This window comes from Zonotrichia albicollis, chromosome 5, assembly GCF_047830755.1.
Source record: "Zonotrichia albicollis isolate bZonAlb1 chromosome 5, bZonAlb1.hap1, whole genome shotgun sequence".
Lineage (NCBI taxonomy): Eukaryota > Metazoa > Chordata > Aves > Passeriformes > Passerellidae > Zonotrichia > Zonotrichia albicollis.
Window position 1 is genome coordinate 15,763,595 of NC_133823.1, and position 21,825 is coordinate 15,785,419.

Sequence of the window (21,825 nt, forward strand, 5' to 3'; positions counted from 1 at the left end):
AGCTTTAATTGCTGGGATAGAATTGAATTTGTATTCCACTCTGTTAAGGCTGGGAGAATTTCCCATCAGATTTTCTCTTTCTGTGACCTATTGGTTCCCAGCCTTCGATGATCTCCTGTCAATCCTGAACCAGAAAGAAGAGAGGTTGTGAGCTAATCCTTTTCATACAGGGGAATAAAGCAAATTTTATAGGTCATATAGGTAGGGAAAGAGCTGGGCACAGTTTACCCCATGAAAGCTGTTGATTCATCACTTATTTAGGAATACCACTTACTCCTATCACCTTATTACCTTGCTAGAATTCAACCTAAAAGAAGAAAATGTATGCAACAGTCATGACAGGCCCTGACTTTATATTACTCACTATGTCCTTCCTCAGCAGCATCATGAAATATTGATAACAATAATTATTAATGTATGATTAATTATTAACAATGATAATCTGTAGATGAAAGACTGAATATTAACTGGCAATGTTCACTCGGGGCCTAAAAAGCCATCTGCATTCTGAGCAGCATTTACAGCAGCGAGGCCAGCGGGTTGAGGGACCTGGTTCTGCCCTTCTGCTTCACTCTGGTGAGACCCCCACCTGCAGAGCTGCATCCAGCTCTGGCGTTCCCAGGCCTAAGAGTGACATAGACCTGTTAAAAAAGGTGCAGAGGAGGGCCACAAAAATGATCAGGGGGCTGGAGCACCAACTCTGTGAGGAAAGGCTGAGAGTTGGGGTTATTTAGCCTGGAGAAGGCTCTGGCAAGACCCTATAGCAGTGTTATAATATTTAAAGAAAGTCTACAGGAGAGCTGGGGATGGTCACTTATTCAGAACACAGTGGATGTTTTTAGATTCAAAGAAGTGAGATTTGGATTGGATATGAGGAATAAATTCTTTTCTGTAAGGGTGGTGAGACAATGGAACAGGTTGCCCAGAGAAGCTGTGGATGCCCCATGCATGGAAATGCTCAAGGCCAGGTTGGATGGGACTTTGAGCACCCTGGTCTGGTGGAAGGTGTCCCTGCCCATGGCAGGGGATTGGAACTGGGTGATCTTTAAGGTCCTTTCCAATCCAAACCATGATAATTCTTTTCATTTGTTTGGACAGGTAGCCAGCAGCTGCAGCAAAGCCCTGCTGGCTCTTCAAGGCATTGAAACTTCAGGTGGAAGAAGGGATGAGAAGGGATGTTTGGAAAGAGCATCGGTTTGAGCAGAGAGGCAGAGGTCTGGCTTTAACAAGGTGAGTGGCAAGGCCAGTGTTGTTACCTGGGGCCAGCCAGTGGCAGATCCTAGAGTAATGATCAGTCCAGATTTTCTTTGGTCTAATAGCATGAAAGCCACAGTTTTGTGTTCAGGTGTGATTCAGATTAAGAGGTTGCAAAGACTTAATTTAGCTAGAATTTTATGAGGGAATAGTTATTCCTCATCACAAAAAGTTACATGCATGCATTTTTTAGCATAATCACGGTATATGTGGTAATAGAAAGAGATAGCATGCATTACCCAGAGTTCATATTTTTTATCTATGATCCTTATTTATTATTATGGAATGCACAGAGAAGTTTTAAGATATAAAAGAGAGCACAAAAATGCCTTTTGGTACCTTTCCCCAAAAATGACACTTGGCTTACTATTCACCTTATCCCTCCTGTGCTGGTCTGCATGTTTTTGTATCTCTGCTTTTCATCTAGTGCTGGATGTAAAGGGATGTATCCTTTCTGGGAACTGTCGTATTCCATGTAATGAGGAGATAACAGCTGAGGACAAATGGAAACTTGTGAAAGTCTCCAGAAAATATACTGCAGCTTCATAGATGTATTCCCTGTTGGATGCACTTTTGAGGATAATAGGGCCAAGAGGGAGCTGACCCCTGCTGGGGAAGACTGGTGTCAAGGCTTTTTGCAATGGGACTACAGGAAAGTCAGATTGACCTCTGACATAATACTTATAGGATTTATATTCCTAGCCCTAGAAATCTATGTGCTGCTTTATCTTTCTGATGTGTCTCCTTCAGGTTTGGATTGTGTCTTCCACAGACAGCTTTTCTCCTGAGCTAAACCCCCAAAGTATTTAATCTTGAGACAAGATTGCTAGTTCATTTTCAGCAGGGCATAGTGCAGAACTGTGCTTTTGAATGATATTTCATTATCGGTAACAGCAATAACTGAGGGGAAACATTGTATAGGGACTAGAATTTGGTGACATTATCTCTGCATCTGACCAAAGTATGACAAAAGACTGTGTGTTTAACAACATAATAAAAGTTGCATGTGCCTTTTTTCCTCCATGTGAAGGAAGAGACATTGTGGTGTGTCTGAGGACTTACACTCCCTTCTCTTTGAAATCTGGTGAGATGTAAGCACTACTTATTTGCTTCACCAGGCACAGGTGTCTTCTCTGGCCATTTCACACCCTTGAATGCTCACAATAGTGGTGCCATTTTGTGACCACAAGATTGTGGTTGCAGCATGAAAATAGAGCAGTTTTTGATTCTGTAAGAGAACAAAATTATGGTGGTGATTAATCCAGCAGCTGTGAAAGCAGTTTCCATATCGTACTTTAGGAAAAACTTGTGAGCTTGAAATTTAGTCAGGCTTTTAAGAGAAATGGTAAGACCAGACACTACTTATTTTTTATCATTGTTTAAAGACAGGTTGTTTTTGCAAATTGCTAGTCCTCTCCCCCATGAAAGGTAGATAGATAGGTGGAAAGAAAATCATTGTGGAAAATATGTTCTGCCACAGTAATATATAATTACATGACAAAAAATAAATCAGCCTGTGCTGCAGGCAAGACATTGTGTCTCATTAGCGTTTGGTGGACTTGATCACAAATAACATGTTTCAAAACTGCCAACTCCCTCTAATTCTTTTTCTATACTTATACTCACAGTCACATTCAAAATTAGCAGATTCCTGGAAATACACTTCATCTGGCTAGCCCTTTTCCTAATTATGTGCTTGTGTAATTAAAGGAAAGTGTCCTTCTGCAGCTGCATTTTGAGGGCCTAATGCAGGCAGGCTGTTCTCACTAAGGGAGCAGTGAATTTTTTACCCAGTTAATGGTACCAAAGTATCCTGTGTGATGTTTGCTATGACAACTGGCTTAAAGCAGCTTTCAAAAACCAGTGCTGGCCATGCCGGGTACTCCTGAGATGCACAGGCCAGAAAGCCAAGAGATCCCATTTGAGATCTAGCATTTTCCTCCACTGGTTGAAACTGAATGCAACAAAGCCATCACCGACAGCAGACTCACTCAGAGCTGTGGATTTTTGCCTTGATGCTGATACATGGCAGGACATCCATGAGAAAAGTGAGCAACCTGCAGCTGGGGGTGCAATCACACTTTTTTTCAGCAGCACTGCTGAAATAGGTGCAAGCTTCCATTGTTTGCCTCTGAGTTCCCATCTGTTAAGGCAATAGAGAGAAAAGATATTTTTTTCTTAATATCTGCAGGTATTTTGAGATAAATTTGGTTTTAATCTCATAATTTTTAGTATAGCCAATGTGTGTTGATTGATTTCTCATTGTTTCTATTTTCTTGAAAGACTGCTGTATGAATTTTGCCACGCCACATACTCAGAGGCAGACAATAATAAAGCATACTACTTTGACCTTTTCAGTTGCCTGCACTTTAATTTACTGGCTATTCTCATTGCTTTCTGTTTATGGCCCCTCAATATTACTGGCAAGGAGAAAATAGACCAGACAGCTAGTCAAGATGGAGATTATTTAAAAGGGTAAAGATTGGCTTTATCACTCTCTTTAAAATTTATGGTGGTTTGTGTGTCCTATTGGTCATTAAAGTCATGACAACCCATTCTTAACTAGAGCAACACAAAGTAGCACAAGTTCAACTTCATTTGTAGTGGTTTATGGGTCAGCATCCTGTTACAGTGGTGGGATGTAATCTGGATGAAGTTTTGTAGGAATCAACAGCTTTTTCTCTGAGTTTAGTAAAAGTCCGTGTGATTTGTTTGAAAGTGGTTACATGGACACTTACCTGACCACTGCTCTGACTCTGACACTGCTGGTTAGTGGAAAATCAGGGGAAAAATAATCCCATTACAGCTTTTCCCTGTACCAGTTTGATTCACAGCAGCTAAACCTGCTGCAGGCTGTGGCAGATTTCCTCCACCACATGGTCATGAAGATAGTGACTTGTCTGACTAATGCAGAGAGGTGAGAAAGGGCAACAAGTTGGCTGTGATCTTTCTCCATGCACTTGTAAAATACAAGCCACAGTCAAAACTGCATCATGAAATACTCACTGTGTTTGGTTGTTATCAGTGCCCCACAAAAATTCTGATTATCCTTCAGTTTGGTGAAAGCCTGGAGGTAATTTTCACAGTGAGAATGGCAAAAGGATGACAAAATGCTCTGTTGAAAGACTTATTTGTGCAAGGATATCTGAGAGTGGGATATAGCAACAGCAGAGCCTAGACTTTTGTGGCAGAGCTTTTTGTATAGGATAGTTTCAGTTTTCTGGTGGTTCTGAAAAGTTCTGTATTGGAATCTATACAATAAGAAGAGCAGGAGTAATGAAAAGGTAAAAAATGGGGGGAAAAGCAGCAGCTTTGGTCATTTGGTTTGTTTCATTTGTATTTCATCTAATCATATTGATTTCAGGCTTGCTGTTATGTTGGGTTTGTTGGGTTTTGGGATTTTTTTTTTTAATATCTCTGCAGAATTGCAATAAAATATCCAACTAGGAGAATAAGGAAGGGTAGCCAAAGCTTGATTACATGCTGCTGCTCCCTGCACAGATTTGTACATTGTTAAAGCAGAAGGGACTAGGATGATCTCTTAAACTGAGCAGAATGCATAAAATTTTACCCCACTGAGTCCTGCTCCAAGTCTAACAACCTGGGCCTGAGCTAACTCAAAGTTCTTAGAGTATGAATTCAGTTTGATTTTGAACACTCAAGGATTTTAAAGATCTAGAAATCTTTAAAATTTAAGGATACAGAGACCACCACCCTCTGGATAGTCTCAGAAGATCCTCCAAGACCTCTGGATAATCTGCTGATTATAAATTGAGTATAAAGAAAAAGCAAATGGAAGCACATATATCTCTTTGTCATTATTACTCCCATTATTCTGAGTTCAAATTACAGCCTGCAGAGGTAGAAATGATGTGTCTGATAAGCTGAAGAATCTTAGAAGCACTAGAAACGCTTTTTGTGCTCGGATAAATTAAGGCAGCGGCGAGCTACTAACCCTTCATCTTCAATTTTAGAAAGCAGAGAAGAAACCAAGAGGAAATCCTTCCTGATGAGTCTGTAGAGCCTGGCATCACCTGCCTGTGCTCCCAGGGTGGCATGGCTCAGGCATCACTGTCTGGCAGTCCTGACTGCACAGACATTGCTTTGCTCAGAGAAAATCAATGGGATTCACTGTGGAGTGAAGCGTTACCAGCCAGGTAAAAATGTCAGAAGGAAAGGATGCAGTTACTTGGCAGGGGCTGGCTGAAAATTTTCCATCCTAGTGCTTTTCTACTGAAAGCTGTGGGGTTTATGAAAGCCTTTGTTCTCCTCAAGCCAAAGTCATTGTGCAGAGCTTGAATGTGTTGTTTTCATTTCGGCTTTGAAAAATTCTGATTTTGTTTGGGGCAAGACAAAACGAAGGTCTGAGCTAAATGTCAAAACTCAGCAAAAAACTTCAACAAATGCAAACACAAGGCATATTTCTAGACAAAGAGATAAATCTGGCTTCCATTTCTGTTTGTTTAACTTTTTATCAGTTAGTTCTAACCTTCTTAAAATATATCAGCACTTTGTGTGTATTATCTAAAGAACTGGGCCAAAAAATAATAAAAAAAAGAGAATTCAGACTATGAGTTGGTTTTTAAATGTTTGATGATGGAGAAAGAGCTCAGACTATGGTTTTACAGGTATAGGCATTTGCCCCAGTTTTCTCCAGTGACATAAATTAGCTCAGGTCTTTTGCAGTCATGGGATCAAACTCCTAGCTGATATGGATCAAAGCACCCCTATTGCTGATAGCCAAATTTATGTCTGGAATAAAAAGACACATCTCTCTTCATGAAGTCAGGTGGACCACATCTGCAGGGGTGTAAACTTCAATTCATGAGGTTACCTGATGCAGATCAGGGGCAGATTTGACCTATTTCAGGTTTTATTGAACAGTCTGAATCATTGCTGAGTTGTCAGCACAGAGTTCAGCAAGTGACAAGCTATGAGCAGGGTAGCGTGGTCAGACATTGTTAAAATTAATCCTTGGAGGTGTTTACTCTATTAATGCTGTTCTACATAGAAGAACTGAAAAGAGATGAGATTGGAACAGTATTTGCTGATAATGCAAATTATAGACTAAATAGTATAAGGATATAGGAAATTACCTTATATCTATACATTCTCTATTGATAATTTTTAATTTTCTATTCTTTCTAACTTTTTCTCCTGGATGACTTTAACTGTTGCACCAAGTGATCCATAGACACTGTCATGTGTGAGGGATTGAAGGACAGAAAGTCTCAAGTCTGACTCTGTGCCCTGATGTCCAGAGATAGCTCAGAACGGGCAAGATGCTTTGTTCCACTGTGAATTCTGCTTTGTGTCCAAGCAGCTGCCCTCTGGTGCCTCACAGGATATTTTTAGTGTGTGGACATACATCCCTTAAAAACTTGTCTGAGGCTTTGCATCCCCAAGTTTCTTCATAGACAGAAATCCTTAGTGAAGATCAAAGAAATATTGGGAGAGGAGAAATTTTTTCTCACCCCAGCTCTTGACTCCCTCATTGTCCTGTTCAAAGAGGATTTCATAATTCTCACTGGCTAACATGTCCAAAGAACCACTCTGAAAAGGTTTCTCAACAGATAGTGCTGTGTCATCCCAGTGGGCACCCTTATATTCCCTTAAGACCTCTAAAAGAATACATTTAAGATGGAGTTTTTATTCTCTGCTGATTTTTTCCACCCTCCCCTGCATACACAGACCTTTCTCTATTTCAGCCACTACTGGCTCTGAGGAAACAAGATAATTTATATTTTACTACCTGTAGCAAGTATCAACAGATGCCATCGTAGCAGCAAGAGGCAATCAGGCAGTCATGGCCTGTCAACAAGATTTTATTTGGGTCCTTGCAGCCTCCCTCATTGGGGAGGTATGGGTTTATAGCTGTCAGAAGCTGAGCAGCAAAACCTAGGTTCAGAAAACCCACTGAGAGCCTGAAGGATTGATGATGGGTGCTTTTTTGCCTGAGCTCATGTTACTGACCATACTGTGGAGTTGTGGTGTGTTTAGAAAGCTCACGTTTCACTTTCCATCAAATCAGTGCAATTTAATTGAATAATTTGATTTTCTCACTCTCAAAAACCTTTGAAGAAGGTTTCTCACTCTCAGAAACCTTTTCAGCCCTTCTAATCCAGTATCAAGCTAAACTTATAGCTTTGTGGTCTCTACTTTAAGGTATTAATTTAGGTATTTCCCGTACATGTTGTCCTGACTTAGCAATGCAAGGAAATATAACATTAGAAGATCCCTTGTCAGAAACTGGCTCCTATTTTCACTGGCAGAGCTCAGAGAAGGTAAACTTTCTGGGAAGGATGGGCTTGTCTGTTAGAGGTATATCCTTTTGCAATTCTCAGCCTGTGATTGTCATATTTAAAAAAAAGGAAATAATTAAAATGCAGGATGGTGAAGTTTATAGAATTGGAGCTGCTGCTTAGAATATTTCTTGACTGTTATGACAGTCTTTCTGCTAGGCCCATTAAATTTCCTGCAAGTCTCTCCCAAATGACTCCTGTAAAATATACTCAGGAACAAAAAGGATTCAAAAATCCCCTACTATGCGGATATCTATTTTTCCAAAATTATTTCTGTTTTTCTGTTTTCTGCTGTGAGTGTGTTCATTTAGGTACATTTCTGGAAAGACTTTCAGAATGATGGTGTATCCCATCCCCTGTGTAGTGGCTCTCAAACTAGGCTGTGCATTTTCTGTGTTGACAGACTCTTATCCTCTGATATTCTCCTTGGAGAATTTCTTTGGAGGTAGTTGCTTGCTAAGATAGAGCAGTGCTGCTTGGTTTCAATTTGGTGCACTCTTTTAATGTTCCAGATAACTTGGATTTAAGAATAAAAGTGCAAATTCACTTAAGGGCGTAGTTTTTCAAATGGGAACAAAATTAAGGAGGTACTTAATGAAGAGTCTGCTTGGCTGCTTCTACTTTGGTTAAATTGAAATCTCTGTTAATACAAGATGCAACTTTAGTACTCACAAAAAAATGCGATCATATTGCCGCTTTTGTGGTGTAATATTTTTTAACTTTCCTAATTACATGGCTTCATACTGGGATTATAAGAAAGAATGCTAACTATCAAGACTTGTAATAAAATTAGAAGTGTTGGTCAACTGCATAATCCATGTTGCTTTTCTATAACCTCTTGCTGTAAAGTCACCAAGGCAGATAAGTAGGGTGGTGAGATAAAGTGTATGTTCTGCTATATTAATATAGCTGCAGATGAATCTTTTCTGATTCATGAAATTTTTTTAGTGTAACTCCAAAATAAATTTATTTTATCAGCAAGGCTCAAAAAATAATAATAAAAAATTACTTCTTCCCACTCAGCTGACATCAGTAGATGTGTTTGCCTCACCTAGAATGCTATACGATATTCCAAATTTATTGTGACTGTAAACAACAATTCTGCTTGCTTTATGGCTTTCCTGAGCTCCAACAGTAAAACACAATATCTCTATCTGGTTGGAATTATGTGTTATAACAGTTTTATGGTGGGGGGAGTAAAGCTCTGATAAAGATAAAATAGAGTTTTGCTTTTCTGTGTGACCTTGTCATTTGAAAAAACATTGCACTCTAACGAGATATAATTTAAAAGACTTCTGGGAGCAAATTGAGTTTACTGAGATATTTCTGAGAGTAATTACTTACTGTGAGTTGTCAGTGCACTCTGTTACAGTTCCTTTCCTAGCAAATGTAGATATCTGGGACTGTGTAGAATGGATTAAAGCTCCTACCATTAATGTTTGATGGGAGACAGTAGTGAAAAAGATGGATGCTTATATAACTGACATTTCCAGCATTTATGGCCATAGACTAAAATGCCAGGCGCATAATTTCAAGTAAAATGGCAGACCCAACTCAATAATATTTAATGATGTAGTAGACCTTGGCTGGGGGAATAGCTAACGGAAGTCATTGCACTGCGTTTATCGAATTGTTAAAATGAGTTGAATAATAATTGTGTTTTGCAGGAGTTTTGTTTTAGAAATTTATTTCTGTGATCTGGTACTCCAAAAATAAATTCTTTCTCATTCCAGTCAACACAAAATGCAGAAAAATATTTTGAACTAGCTAACTTGATGGCTCGATTTTTACGCTGACTTTATCCTGCGTTTACAGCACAGAAATATATTCAATAGCTCAGATGTGGTTTGGAAGATTGGGTGAGATTGATTGGACAAGCTAGCGAAAGACAAAATTGCCTTCCAGAAGAATCTCCTTTTAGTGTTTGACTCTTTACAAAGTTAGGCCTTTTTGTCTGTCACCACACATCTAGGAGTGTTCAAATTCAGATTCTGTGGAGCAGTACAGAGGTACTTGTGTGCCAGGACTATGAGATAACTGATGACATCAGCAAACAGAAAATTAACTTCTTCTGTATCATTCTGCTAATATTTAGCCTTCAATAAGCAGAAGGGACTTGAACTGATGGAGAATCTCAAATTGGTAGAGGTCTGTAGGGGTCCTGTTACCAGAGGTCTGTGGCCACAGAATCTCCCATGTCTCTTTCCAAGGCAGTGTTCCTCCCTCTCTGAAGGGCACAGAACAAAGGTGGACTTGAGGAAGAAGCATGCATGACCTACTATTTCCAGCCAGAGGACTGTGCAGGCTTTCCAGAGGTTTACAAATTAAAAATGGACAGTATATGCATTCAGGTTCAAAGACAACAACAAATATAAAACCCTCCTCAAATTCTTGCTTTCTGAAAGAGAATTTTTAAAGCATTTTCTCTTTGTAAATCCAAAAATCTCAGTTTGGTATTCTGAGTATTCTACTTTAAAAAAAGGGAAAATTTGGAATTGGGCTTCAGTATGTGCTTTACTTTTCTTTTTGTAGCTGTCACCTAAAAGAACCATTTTAATTCTGCTCACCATTGACCAAGCCTTCTCCCCAGCTTTTTTTTTTTCCACATAAATTTGTCAAAGCTGCATTACTGTCAGTGGGCCATGACATAGCTCTTAGCAGTACTTAGTAAGTCTTTCTGTTCTGTCAGAAGTAAACCTGAGCCAGGAAATAGCCACACTCCACGTCCGAGGAGTGTAGACCAGGTTAACACAAAACTTATGGAGACTTGAGCTGTACTGCAGAATGTCTTAAAATAGTTCAAGCGTGGGAGGAATGGAAAGGCTGTTGTTAACAGATCTCATAGGTAGGGTTGCTATAAACCCCCAAGAAATGGAGTGGCGGAACGTTTCCAGATACTAGGGAAGTTTTAGGGGGCATTTCAAGAGCAATGATTAAGTACTTATTTTTAGCCTTGCTTGTTTGGTACTGAAAGAATCTGTTTGACAATCTGAGCAGTTTCCTGAGCTGGTAAAATTCCTGGGGTAGAGTAAATGGCAATCATAAGTATAAATTCCTATAAATGGCAAAAATTCCTCTCACTTCAACAGGAATAGGACATTCGTGCAGTATAAATTTCGGAAAATGTAAACTAAATTCTCTTGTTTCAGAACTGCCTGAAAAAAAACCCCAAAGGAGTTGAAAATCCCCCCCTGGAGAGCATCAGCAGGCACCCAGAATACATCTCCAGGGTCACTTAATTCCCTGGATCCTACCCAACTGCTATTGAAGTTAATTGAAAAAACTCCCATTGCCTTGAAGAGGTTTTGGATCCGACTCAAATGGCTCAGTGGCAGCAGATTACAAGAAGGAACCCCACTGTGCAATTCCAGCCATCTGCCTATGGGTGAGCATTTATTGATACAAATGTATTTGCTTGGGCTATGTCATGAGGCACTCCAGCCCCAATTAGGCAGTATTTCAGAATGAAGGAGAGCTCCCCCTCTCATCCGAGGTCACTGTTATCAGACATCCCTTCAGAGCTGGTGAGCTATAAAATAGCAATGCAAGTTTACCCACAGCAATGTGACAAGTTCCTCCTCTGTTCTGTGTGTAAAAAGATCAGCTAGTGCTGGGTTAAGCTGGTGTTCAGATCCCTGTGTGTCTGCTTGCATTACACAGGACTAAATGTCATCTTTTCCATGTCAAACCCATGCTCAGTGATACCCTTCTCATTATCAACATTTTACTATATCATCTCCAGGCTTAGATAAGAGAATTGTTAGGAAACAAAGCTGAGTGCAATATATAAGGACTTTCTTAATTAGCCCATACAGCTGTGTGTTGCCCTTTTCATCTAAAACTGGTAAAGAAGGAACATGATATGTGTGGAAAGCACCTTTGAAGGATGGTTGTCTCCAGTAGTATTGCAGCATACCAGAAAACCAAATGAGTTTTGATGTAAAAGACAGCCAGAGACTGTGTAGATTGCCCCAGCTGATTAGGAAACACGGCAGCTGTTAACATCCTGGAACAATGCATGTAACAAAATTGGTGTGGCTTTGGAGGAGAGCAGCTGATGGGCCTCACCACGTGCCTCAGCCATGTGCTGTATATACTTTAATCATCAATTAGTGCAATGCTGGGGCAACCCACTAACAACTTAATGATTGTCTGGAACTGCAGGCCATAGGTGGCTCCTCTAGGCTGTGTTACATAGAAAATCAAATCAGCCCATGCCCAGGCTGGAAGCGACTGTGCAGCACCCCTGTCTTGGGATGTAGGCACCACTTGAGTTTGTGGTGAAAGCGTCTGAAAGTCTTACTCTGTCAGACTCTGCACATTCCCTAGTCAGGAAACCCATAGACAAGATGAAAAAGACAGGCTGCAATATATTTTGTAGGCTTGGGGCAACTGTGTGGTACCAGAGGAAGCAGATGTAGCAGAAGGCACTTCTGGTTATGAAAGTCTTTTTTCCCAGGACAATGAGTATGAGAGCAACATAAATTTTACACCATGACAAAAATCAGAGCAGGAAGCTCAAAATGGAGTCTAGCCCCAACTTACAGAATCTCCCAAGACTGTTTTATTTTATTTCAGTCAGTTTAGTTAAGCCCCTGGGCTCTTCTCCAACCAAGTGTTTGTCTGCCTCTAGACATAAGAATCTGCTACTAATCTTGTTTCTGTCCTGGGCTAGACTGTGTCCTTGATAGGAATTTCCAATATGGATGAGAGGTTTTTTTGCTTATGGGTTTTTGTTTATATTCTTTAGAAAATATTAAACATCCCTGGTTTTGTCTAAGGAACATTTTTATAAATATGCCTATAAGCAAGACAGAAATTACTCTGCTGGATAGAGCCTTTAGTTCAGCTCTGAAAAATGGTTGTGATCAAGAATCAGTGACATGTTACTTTCAGTTTTACTCTGGACTGCAGTACAGCCATACAGTAGCAGAGTTTATTGAATCATATAATGATTTGGGTTGGAAAGGACCTTAAGGATCATACAGTTCCAACCTCCCTGCCACGGGCATGGATATCACCCTCCAGATCAGGTTCCTCAGAGCCCCATCCATTCTGGCCTTGAGCACTTCCAGGAATGGGGCATCCACAGCTTCTCTGGACAACCTGTTCCAGTGCCTCACCACACTAAGTAAAGAATTTCTTCCTAACACCTAATGGAATATCTCCTCCATTAATTTAAAAACATTCCCATTTTCTTATCACTCTCTGTCCATGTAAAAAGTTGCTCTCCCTCTTACTATAGGACCCCTTTAGGTAATGGAAGGCTGTTTTAAGGTTTCTCCAGAACTTTTTCTCCAAGGTGAACAATACGCTTTCTGTCATCTTGTTTTACAGGAGAGGTTCTCCAGCCCTCTGATTTTCCCCATGGCCTCCTCTGGGCTTACTTCAGCATTGTCATGGTTTGAGCCTGGCACAGAGCCAGTGCCCCCCATGAAAATGCCCTCACCCTGGTGTCTGCTGTGAGATGTGACCAGGAATAAGCAAAACAGGCTTTAGCTTAAACATAAAGAACACTTTATTACCTAAACTACAGGGAAATAGGGAAAAACTATAAGGAAAAGAAAAAAAAAATTGAAAACCTTACAAAAAAACCACTTTCCTCCTCCCCACTACCTGACTTTCTCAATCCGATACATTCTCCCAAATCACCAACTGCCCAGCCTGGCACCACACTTTAGTATACTCAAACTTCAGTTCATGAAGAGGAAAGGAGTCCTTCTTGTTCCATAGGCTTCCCCTGGAAACACACTGAAACCTCGTGTGCTTCCCTGTCACTTCGGCACCGCCCGGAAAAAAGTCCTTTTGCCGCTTGTGACATCTTCCTTCCATGCCCAGTGCTCTCACCACTGCGCATGGCCAGAGCTGCTTTTAGGGTTGTCTTTCAAGGATGCCTTGTCTCACTCCAAAAAGGCACAGTCTCTGCTTGGGGACATCTGTCCCCCCCATATTTTTCCAACCCCTGGGGCCGGGGGGTCCTCACGAAGAACCCTCCTGGTTCTGAGCCACTGCTTCCCCCTAAGTGCAGTCTCTGTGTCACAGGAACTAACTGAGTCCATGGCCACAAGAAAAGTCCAGCCAAAAGGCCACTCCAAATCATCTCTCCCCATTCAATCATCTCCACGTTCTTCGGGCCAGGTCCTTGTCTCATCTCATCTCTTACCTCCCTTCTCATTCAGCTTCGAGGAGGATTAGCATTTTTGCAAGGCCCCAATCATGAAAGAAAGGGGTTAAAACTTTCAGTCTCTGTCTGTCCCGGAGCTGCGGCACTCCCACACACGCTGCCACTCCGGCCGGGCACTCTTCCCCCCCTTCTCCTCCTGGGCCGGCTGCTATCACATTCGGTGTCGCCGGCTCTCTCTCTCCCTCCTGGGGGCGGGGGGGAAATGGCTGCCTGAGGGCTGACTCCCTGGGATCTTCCACCCTTCCATCCTCGAGGGCCTCCTCACCTCCCATCTCTGTCCAGGCCCAGGGCCTACCACGTGACTGCCCCTCCCCCGCCCAGCAGCAGCGGCTGGACGGGGGGGAGATCTGACCTCTTCGCCTCGACGTCCCAAGAGAGCCTGCCAGGGGCAGAGCTCTGCTTTTTAACCCCTGTGTATTCTCGGAGGTGTGTCCAAACCCCACTGGCTACACCAGGTGCCAGTATCAAACTCTCGAACATCCATTGGTTTGACCACAGCATCCCAGAATTCCCACTTCTTCCTGGTCAAACCACCACAAGCATATTCCTGTCTTTCTTGTGCTGGGGACCCTCAGACATGATGTAATACTTCAGGTTAGGTCTTGAACTGGTGGAGCAGAAGGACAGAATCACCTTCCCCAACCTGCTGGCATTGCCTCTTCTGATGCAACCCAGGATGCAGTTGCTTTCTGGGTCATACACATGCACTGCTGGCTCATGTTGGTTTTCACCCACCAAACCCCCCAAGTCCTTCTCTGCAGAGCTGCTCTCAATGAGTTCTCCCAGTCTGTACTGTCTGGGATTGTCCTGACCCAGCTGCAGCACTATGCACTTACATGTGTTGAACTTCATTAGCTTCTCATTTTCCACTTCTCAAAATTGTCCAAGTTCCTCTGGCTGGCACCCCTTCCTTCTCTTGTGTAAACTGTACTGCTCAGCTTTGTGTTTGTGTCTGCTGCAAATTTGCTAAGGTGGCACTCAATCTCACTTTCTGTGCCACTGATAAAGGTATAGACAGTGCCTGTAGAACAACAGAGCACTTTGGGACACCAGTTGTCACCAGTCTCCATCTGGACATCAAGCTGTGGACCCCAGCTCTCTGGTTTTGTCCGTCTGGCCAATTCCATATCCACTGAACAGCCCACCCTTCAAACCCTTGACTCTCCAATTTGGAGATAAGGGTGTCAAGGGGGAACATGTAAAAGGCCTTACAAAATCTGGGAAGATGACATCAGAGTCTTCATCCTGCTAATGAGCTCATCTACACTGATGAGCACCAGGTCCAGTAATGCTTCTCCTCTGGTTAGCTTGTCCAATACCTGGACAAGGTCCTCAACACCCCCTAGAAGTCTCCTGGACTGCTCACAACCAGCTGTGCTGCTCTCCCAGCAGATATCTGGGTCGTTACTCCTTTGCATCTGTATCAGACAGGCACCTGCACATCCTGAAATCTCATGGGAGTCTCCATGTGTGTGGCATGTAGCAGGTTGTTTTTTGGGAAATGTAGTACACAGCACAAAACTAAGAGTTAGCATGCAGGCCAGCAAATCAAAATTACTAACTAGATTTCCTTTAAAGATAATAGATTGGAGGAGCTTGCCCATTGTAGTAAAATGCCCAGTTAATCTGAGAGCCAAACAGATGGGAAGTTTTGAGAAGGTAGGAGAGAAAAGGAGATAATAGAAGCTGCAATTCCATAGACAAGATCTGGTCTGAAATAACAGCTATAAATGGAAATTATTCACAGGATATTGCCCATATGCTTCCCAAACCTGTGTCCAGGCCGCAGTGTTTTCAATTACTTCCCCAAATGCTGTCACATCTTTTCTAGTGAGGTATCTGAAGGGGGTTTTGGACATGAAGCTGGCCCAGCAGCAAGATTAATTTCAATATTAATAGCTAATGATTTTTCACAAAGGTGTGCAGCAGCACCGGACCAGCGCAGCTGCTGATCTCTCCATGGCCAGGCTGCAGGAGCAGGATTCCTGTCCTTCCCTAGTTGGGGATCTTATACCAGCCCACAGCAGCGTTGCCAGGGATGCTGGCAGTGCACACACACCTGCTCTCCAGGTGAAAGAGAAAACCTCAAATTCTCACCTTCAGAGCCTTCTCCTGGTCTCCCCATTCCAGTTATGACTCCTTCCTGTGGCTCAAGTGACTCCATACTCCATACTCCCTACTCTATTCTCATCAGCCAGCTACTTACAAGATACCAAGGTTTTAGGTGGTTCTTTAGATTTAGCTTGACTAACTGCTTTGATGGATGCTTTTGAACATCTTGGCATGAAGGACACAAAGCCTCCTCCTTGTAAACAATTTCTGGCACTTTAAGGACTTGTTTGGCTGTCCCTCCTTCCTTAAAATCTCTTGGATCTCATCTTCCACCCCTGTGTTTACATGTGGGATTTTTTGCCCTCTTGTACATATGCTTCCCACTGCTGGAAGCAAAGAAAAATTGCTGCTTTTGTGTGGACCCCCCTCAAACATTGAGGGTATACAGGCACATGAAGGCAGCTTGAGAAGAACAGGGCTTTCTCAGATTGAGGGAAATTGAGGATGTGACAGACCCATCTTTTGCCCTCTGTTCTGTTGAAATCCCTGTATAATCTTCATTCTTCTGTGTTTTACCTGTGAATGGGGGACAATTTCATTATCATCACAATTCTGGGTAATTGGATAATAAAAAAATCAAACTCAGTGTAAAAGAAAAAACAAAACAAAATTGAGGATATTGGGGAAAAAAACACATCCTAACAGCTCACTCAGCAATGGTTCACCAGCTTCCTTCTAGCCCTTCAAAAGGAAAATGTTTGGGTTAAAACAGACAGTGGTGCCTCAACATTGGCTTAATGATCACTAGCAGCACTGAAAGCAGATGTAAGATTAGGAATTATTATGAAGGAGTAGACAACAAGGTGGAAGTCATTATTACTGCACTATAAATTCATGATTCCCACCTCTTGAACACTATGTTTCTGGCAGCCTTACATTTGAGTAACATTACTGGAAAAAGTTCCAAAGGACATTTTTTGATGACTCACTCTTTAGGAGAGGGATATCTGCACATATCAAGGACAATCAAAATATGGAAGACCCTCAGCACAGGGAATGATCAAGCAATTGAGGATTTTTCAAGATGGAAAAGCAATGGCTGGAGGACCATGAAATGAGTTTCTGGCAGAGAACAAGTGTTCTATGATTCTTCCAGAACCTCAAGTATTAGAGTAGAATGAGGAAAAACTATCATGCAAAGGCTTAAAGAAATTCCAGGAGATTTTTTTTTTTTTTATGAACTATATAGTTCAGCCATGGAAACTCTTTATATAGAATGTTTTAACTACTGAAAGTTCACAAACATTAAAAAAACCCCCAAAAAACAAAAACAAAAAAAAAAAACAAACAAACAAAAAAAAAACCCACAAAAAAACCCCCTAACCAAACACCAAACAATCTACTGGAAAAATTGACACTAGAGTTGTGAAAAGCTAACTGTTCAAACAAAGTCAACACTTCTTCATCTGAGGTCTCCTGAGTTTCAGGTGCTTTGTGCAGGGAGGGAGTGTTATTCCAGTCTGTATCTCCTAGCTGAATTTCAGGCAAACCCTTTATTTTATCCTTACTCAGATCTGTAAAACAACTTTTTCTTCTCCCTTTCAATATCATGGAGAGATGGTTAAACTGGTCTTTTCTCTCTGTGAAGGTCTGTGTGAGGGCTGTCTCACAGACAAAGACCATGACCTCCTTTTTTCAGGGTAGATGGCAAGTTCTTTGCTTTGTGAAGAACCTTCTCTCTTGAAACCTTGTCCTATAGTTCATAACATGTGAAACTGATTTCTCTGAAGGAGCTGTTGTGATTTCTTTTCTTTTTCCTGTGGTTCTTGTAACTTTGAAAGAAAAGTTGAGAAGAAAAATACAAGGGATAACAAACCACTTATTTCTCACAGTGTGATTCACCAGGAAACATAAAGGCAAGAAATGAAAGAAAGGAGCAATCTCTGGAGAAGGGGCTGAGGAGAGGAGGCAGAAAAGAAGCCTCCTGTCTTTCAGGTAGGCTGGAATTGCTTGCTTGTTTAATGATTTCATTATAAGCTTAAAAGACGGACTGAGAAGTTGGAAGTTACAACTGCTCAAGGACTCTTTCCAAGCTAAATAAACCCAGCCCATCTTATGGAACTTGGCACCAAATGGAGCCTCTTTGGGCCTGAGGGAATTACAGATCACTCATTGCCAGTAGTGGCCAGTCTCCACCAAGTAGATTATTGCTTTATTCCCTCTGTCTCTCAGTTGAGTTTTGCTAAGTACTTCCTAGTTGAAATGTGATATAATCAGGATTCCCTCAGGCTAAACTACTCCAGTTCCCTCAGCTGTTTCTCATTACAGTTGTGCTCAAGACCCTTCACCAGCTTTCTTGCCCTGCTTTGGGCAAACTCCAGGTCCCTGAAACACTGTTGGCCCCTGATGTTTTAGGATCCAGACAAGATACTCATGTGGGTCCTTTGGGAGTTCTGAAGAAGTTGTACCACTATCTGCTCCTTACCTTTCCTTTCTCATCCTTTCAGGAAGGATGCCTGACCTCACAGCCGCGGTGTCTCCAAAACCTGTGCAAAATTTCTGATCTGCTTCAGTGCTGAGGATGATTTAAATGAATCTGTGTTACTCTGAACCAAAACAAATGGGGAGTGCTTGCATGAGCCACCAGGTACCTCAGCTGTGATGTGTTATGGCCAATAATCAAGGTGAGATCTTACACTGCATGGTGAGGTGTGTCAGAGAACATTATCTCAGCCATTTTCCCCACATACCTGTGCCACCAGTTAGCTGTAGGGCAGACGTCTCAGCTGATGCTGGAACAGGCTTCAGCTTTCACAGCTTTAACACCACACACGCAGCCACATATCCCCAGTGACAGCCTTTGTGGCAGCCTCTAGCTAAATCTTTTTCAACCTGCTTGTGCTCCATCTATGGGAAAATTCTTATTTGCCCTACGTATTTGTCCTACCTCCAATTTGGAAGCAGGCTCTGGGGAGAGGCAGTCAGGAAGCTGCCTAGCAGCATGGCAAGCTTTGAGAAATGCCATCCTGTGTAGTAGCTCAAAAAAGGGGTGCTGACAAACCATAACCTTGAAATTCATTAATGACTCTAAATGCATCCCAAAAACCATGGAAATTCAGAGCTGAGTTCTCCCAAAGTGAGAGTGCTGGGGCTGCGGTCCAGCCATGAGGTGCCAGAGCTGTCCTGAAAGGTTTTTGCTTTGAGAACTAGCAGCAAAGCAGCCTAGAACTTGGTCCAGGCTGGTACTCTCTTCTTCAGATCAGAGCAGTGGGGAAGGCTTCTTGGGTCTGTTAATCTCTCATTTGAAACTGCAAACTTCAGGAAGCAGCAGAGGGTGACAGGCAAGGCAGTGCTGGCAGGTGGCTTCTTGGCTGTAGAAGAAAAACTGGATTTTGCTGCTCCCTAGAAGAGGGGTGATAGCAGGACTGACCTATAACAGGCATTTCTCTCTGCAAGAACTCGAAGTCCTGTCTTGTATAATTGTTTGAGGAGGGCTTACTTGTTTCATGCCTGTAGCCTGTGCTTGAGCTAAAGGCCCGTGAAAGGCAGAAGCTATCCCTTCTGTAGCTTCCCTCAGTACTTTCTCACTCTAGAAAACCCAAACACACAGGGATTACTGGGTCATTTGAAATCATCTACTGCAATCAGATGTTAAAGCAAATCTGAAATTAAATGATGAGAGGAGGAGATTGGGATTGAGATTCTAGATGTTTTCCTTAAGTTCCCAGGGTTTACTTACTGTTCAGACAGAGGTGGGGGGGCTTGTATAACTTGTCCATGTTGTCAGGCACGCATGTTATTTCTTCAGGTATTGTATGTTCAGTGTCTGTGATTTTTATCTTCTTTTTCCAGTGCTGCAGCTTTCTTTGTTTTTTCTGCACAATTATCTTTGTACCTCCCTAAGTTATAGTTCATATTGTTTAAAAAGTGACTGAGACAGGGAAGATAAGCAGCTGAGTGTTATTCTCTACAATATACAGCTTTCAGAAGCTATACGCCCACAAACACCCACCAAGCTGTCTCCATCCTCCTCTGAGAAAGAAAGAAATTGCTGCTGAGAAATGATGAGAAGAGATGCTTGCAAAGAGATGAGGCTGAGTAAAATGCAGCAGGACATGGGAGTGTGCTCATGGCTTCTCATTAGTGGAGGAATCTGTTCAGCACATCACAGCACACACAGGCTCACGTGACAGCTCCTGCACCTCCAGGCTGTAATACAGTCAAGCTGGGAGGATACAAAAGCAAGAAATTTTGCTTTATTCTCCTAATATTTTTTTCAGCAGGTTTTAACTTACACAGTCTCTCACAATATACTGACAACTGCTCTCAAAGATGAAATTTTAAGTGAAATCAAATTGCTTTGTGAGAGGAGGTTTTGTGGCTACATTTTCATGTCAGAATTTTAAAAATACAAAGCCAAAAAAGCATTTTTTCCTAAGTTATCCATTTTAATGTTAAAAAAAAAAAAAAAAAAAAAAAAAACCACTCACTAACAAACCCAGCCCTGGTCTCTATTTTCTACAGAAAGCAGTATTTCATTTGATTTAGTTTTGTGGTTTGTTTCTGTTTGATTTTTTTTTTCTGGGTTTCAGCAGTGATTTATTCAGTTACAGGAAAGTATAAAGCTGCTGTTATTTACAGAAAAGTGAAACAAATATTTGTAGTAGAATCATAGATTTTTTGTTTTCAGAAATGTGTCCAGTAAACACTATGAAGCATTGTTACATACATCAAAGCAAGAAATTGATACAGACTCTTCCAGACTGTATGGAACAGATGCTAAATAGGCTTGTAAAGGATTTTTCACAGTATATCTTTGACCTTAGAAAATGCATAAATAAAAATACAATAAAAAACCCTGGGAAGAATAAAGATTTTACATCTTGTCTGCTCTGTTACCATGGTCATTTATCAGAAAAACTCATGTGTTTGCCAGACATTACAATTTCCAATGACTTAATTTGTAAAAAGGACCAGTATACTATTCTTTAAAAGGGTTATTTTCCCAGGGAATTCCATAGGGATTTTACCTTTGCAAGGCACATCAAGCAATAATTAGCTATACTCGTGTCTGCATAAGCTGTGTACCATGGCTGCTGAAATGAGAGAAATGTAGGCTGAAGTGAGCTGCACTATCTTTCTCTTAAAATTGGTAAGATTGACCTCAAGTGGTAGATTTGTCTCTGTATTGTATGTTCTGAAAAGTGGAACTTCTTTACCTCCACTGCGAACAACATTTGTATTTTTAAACATTAATCTACAAATAGGCTCTCTAATGCTATTTTCCCACAAAGCACAGGTATCACTGAATGTAAAGGTGCAAAAGTCTTGGTATAATAAGAAAATGTGTCAAAATTAGGCTCTTGGGTTTGGTTTGTTGCATATGACTAGATTGTAGGTATCTGTTCTATGAAGCAGAGTTTTGAAAGGTCTCAGCCCAGTGAATTCAAGAAATTAGTTGCCACTGACTTTACTCTGACGGGTAAAGGATGCCCCTCTGGTCCAAAGGGCTTCAGCCTGGAAATTACTACTCAATCAGACTCTTGCCTGGAGAAATGCACTAATCAAAAAGTACTTGGAGCTCTGTCTCACTAATGCCTCTCTCTGAGCACCAAGTCAGAAAGCACTACTGATTTTTGCCATTAAAACTTGCCTCAGATCAGGAGGTGACAGCTCTGCTGTCAGAGAGCCAAGAAACATTGATGCCATACACATTCATCTTCCTACAAATGGAAGAAATTACAGTGGAGTCATGTTTTCCCATTTATAGCTGGGTCTCAAGGTTTACAAAGCACACCAGAGAGTAAATGTGATGTATCAGTGTTACAGAGCTGAAGGTTAGTCAAGGCTAGTAAGACATGACTTGGGTGGGAACAAAGGAGCAAGCAACATTCTCAAGCAGAAAAAGAACCCCCGTATCATGCCTTGTAAGCACATTGCCAGTGGCCTTTGAGTGTGTGAGTCTCAGGGACCATTAAATGGGATTCCAGGCTCATATAATTAAAAAAAAAAAAAAAAAAAAAAAAAGAAGAA

The 21,825-nt window shown here is 41.5% G+C and overlaps 1 long non-coding RNA gene across 1 annotated transcript; it reads left to right on the top strand.

Annotated features, from left to right (window-relative positions):
- Window positions 1–1,095: 1,095 nt before the first annotated feature.
- LOC113459065 (uncharacterized) lies at window positions 1,096–20,100 on the top strand. Its single transcript, XR_003379899.2, has 4 exons — window positions 1,096–1,230; window positions 10,706–10,941; window positions 17,685–17,787; window positions 18,300–20,100. It is a non-coding gene; the product is annotated as an uncharacterized LOC113459065 (long non-coding RNA).
- The last annotated feature ends 1,725 nt before the right edge of the window (window positions 20,101–21,825 follow it).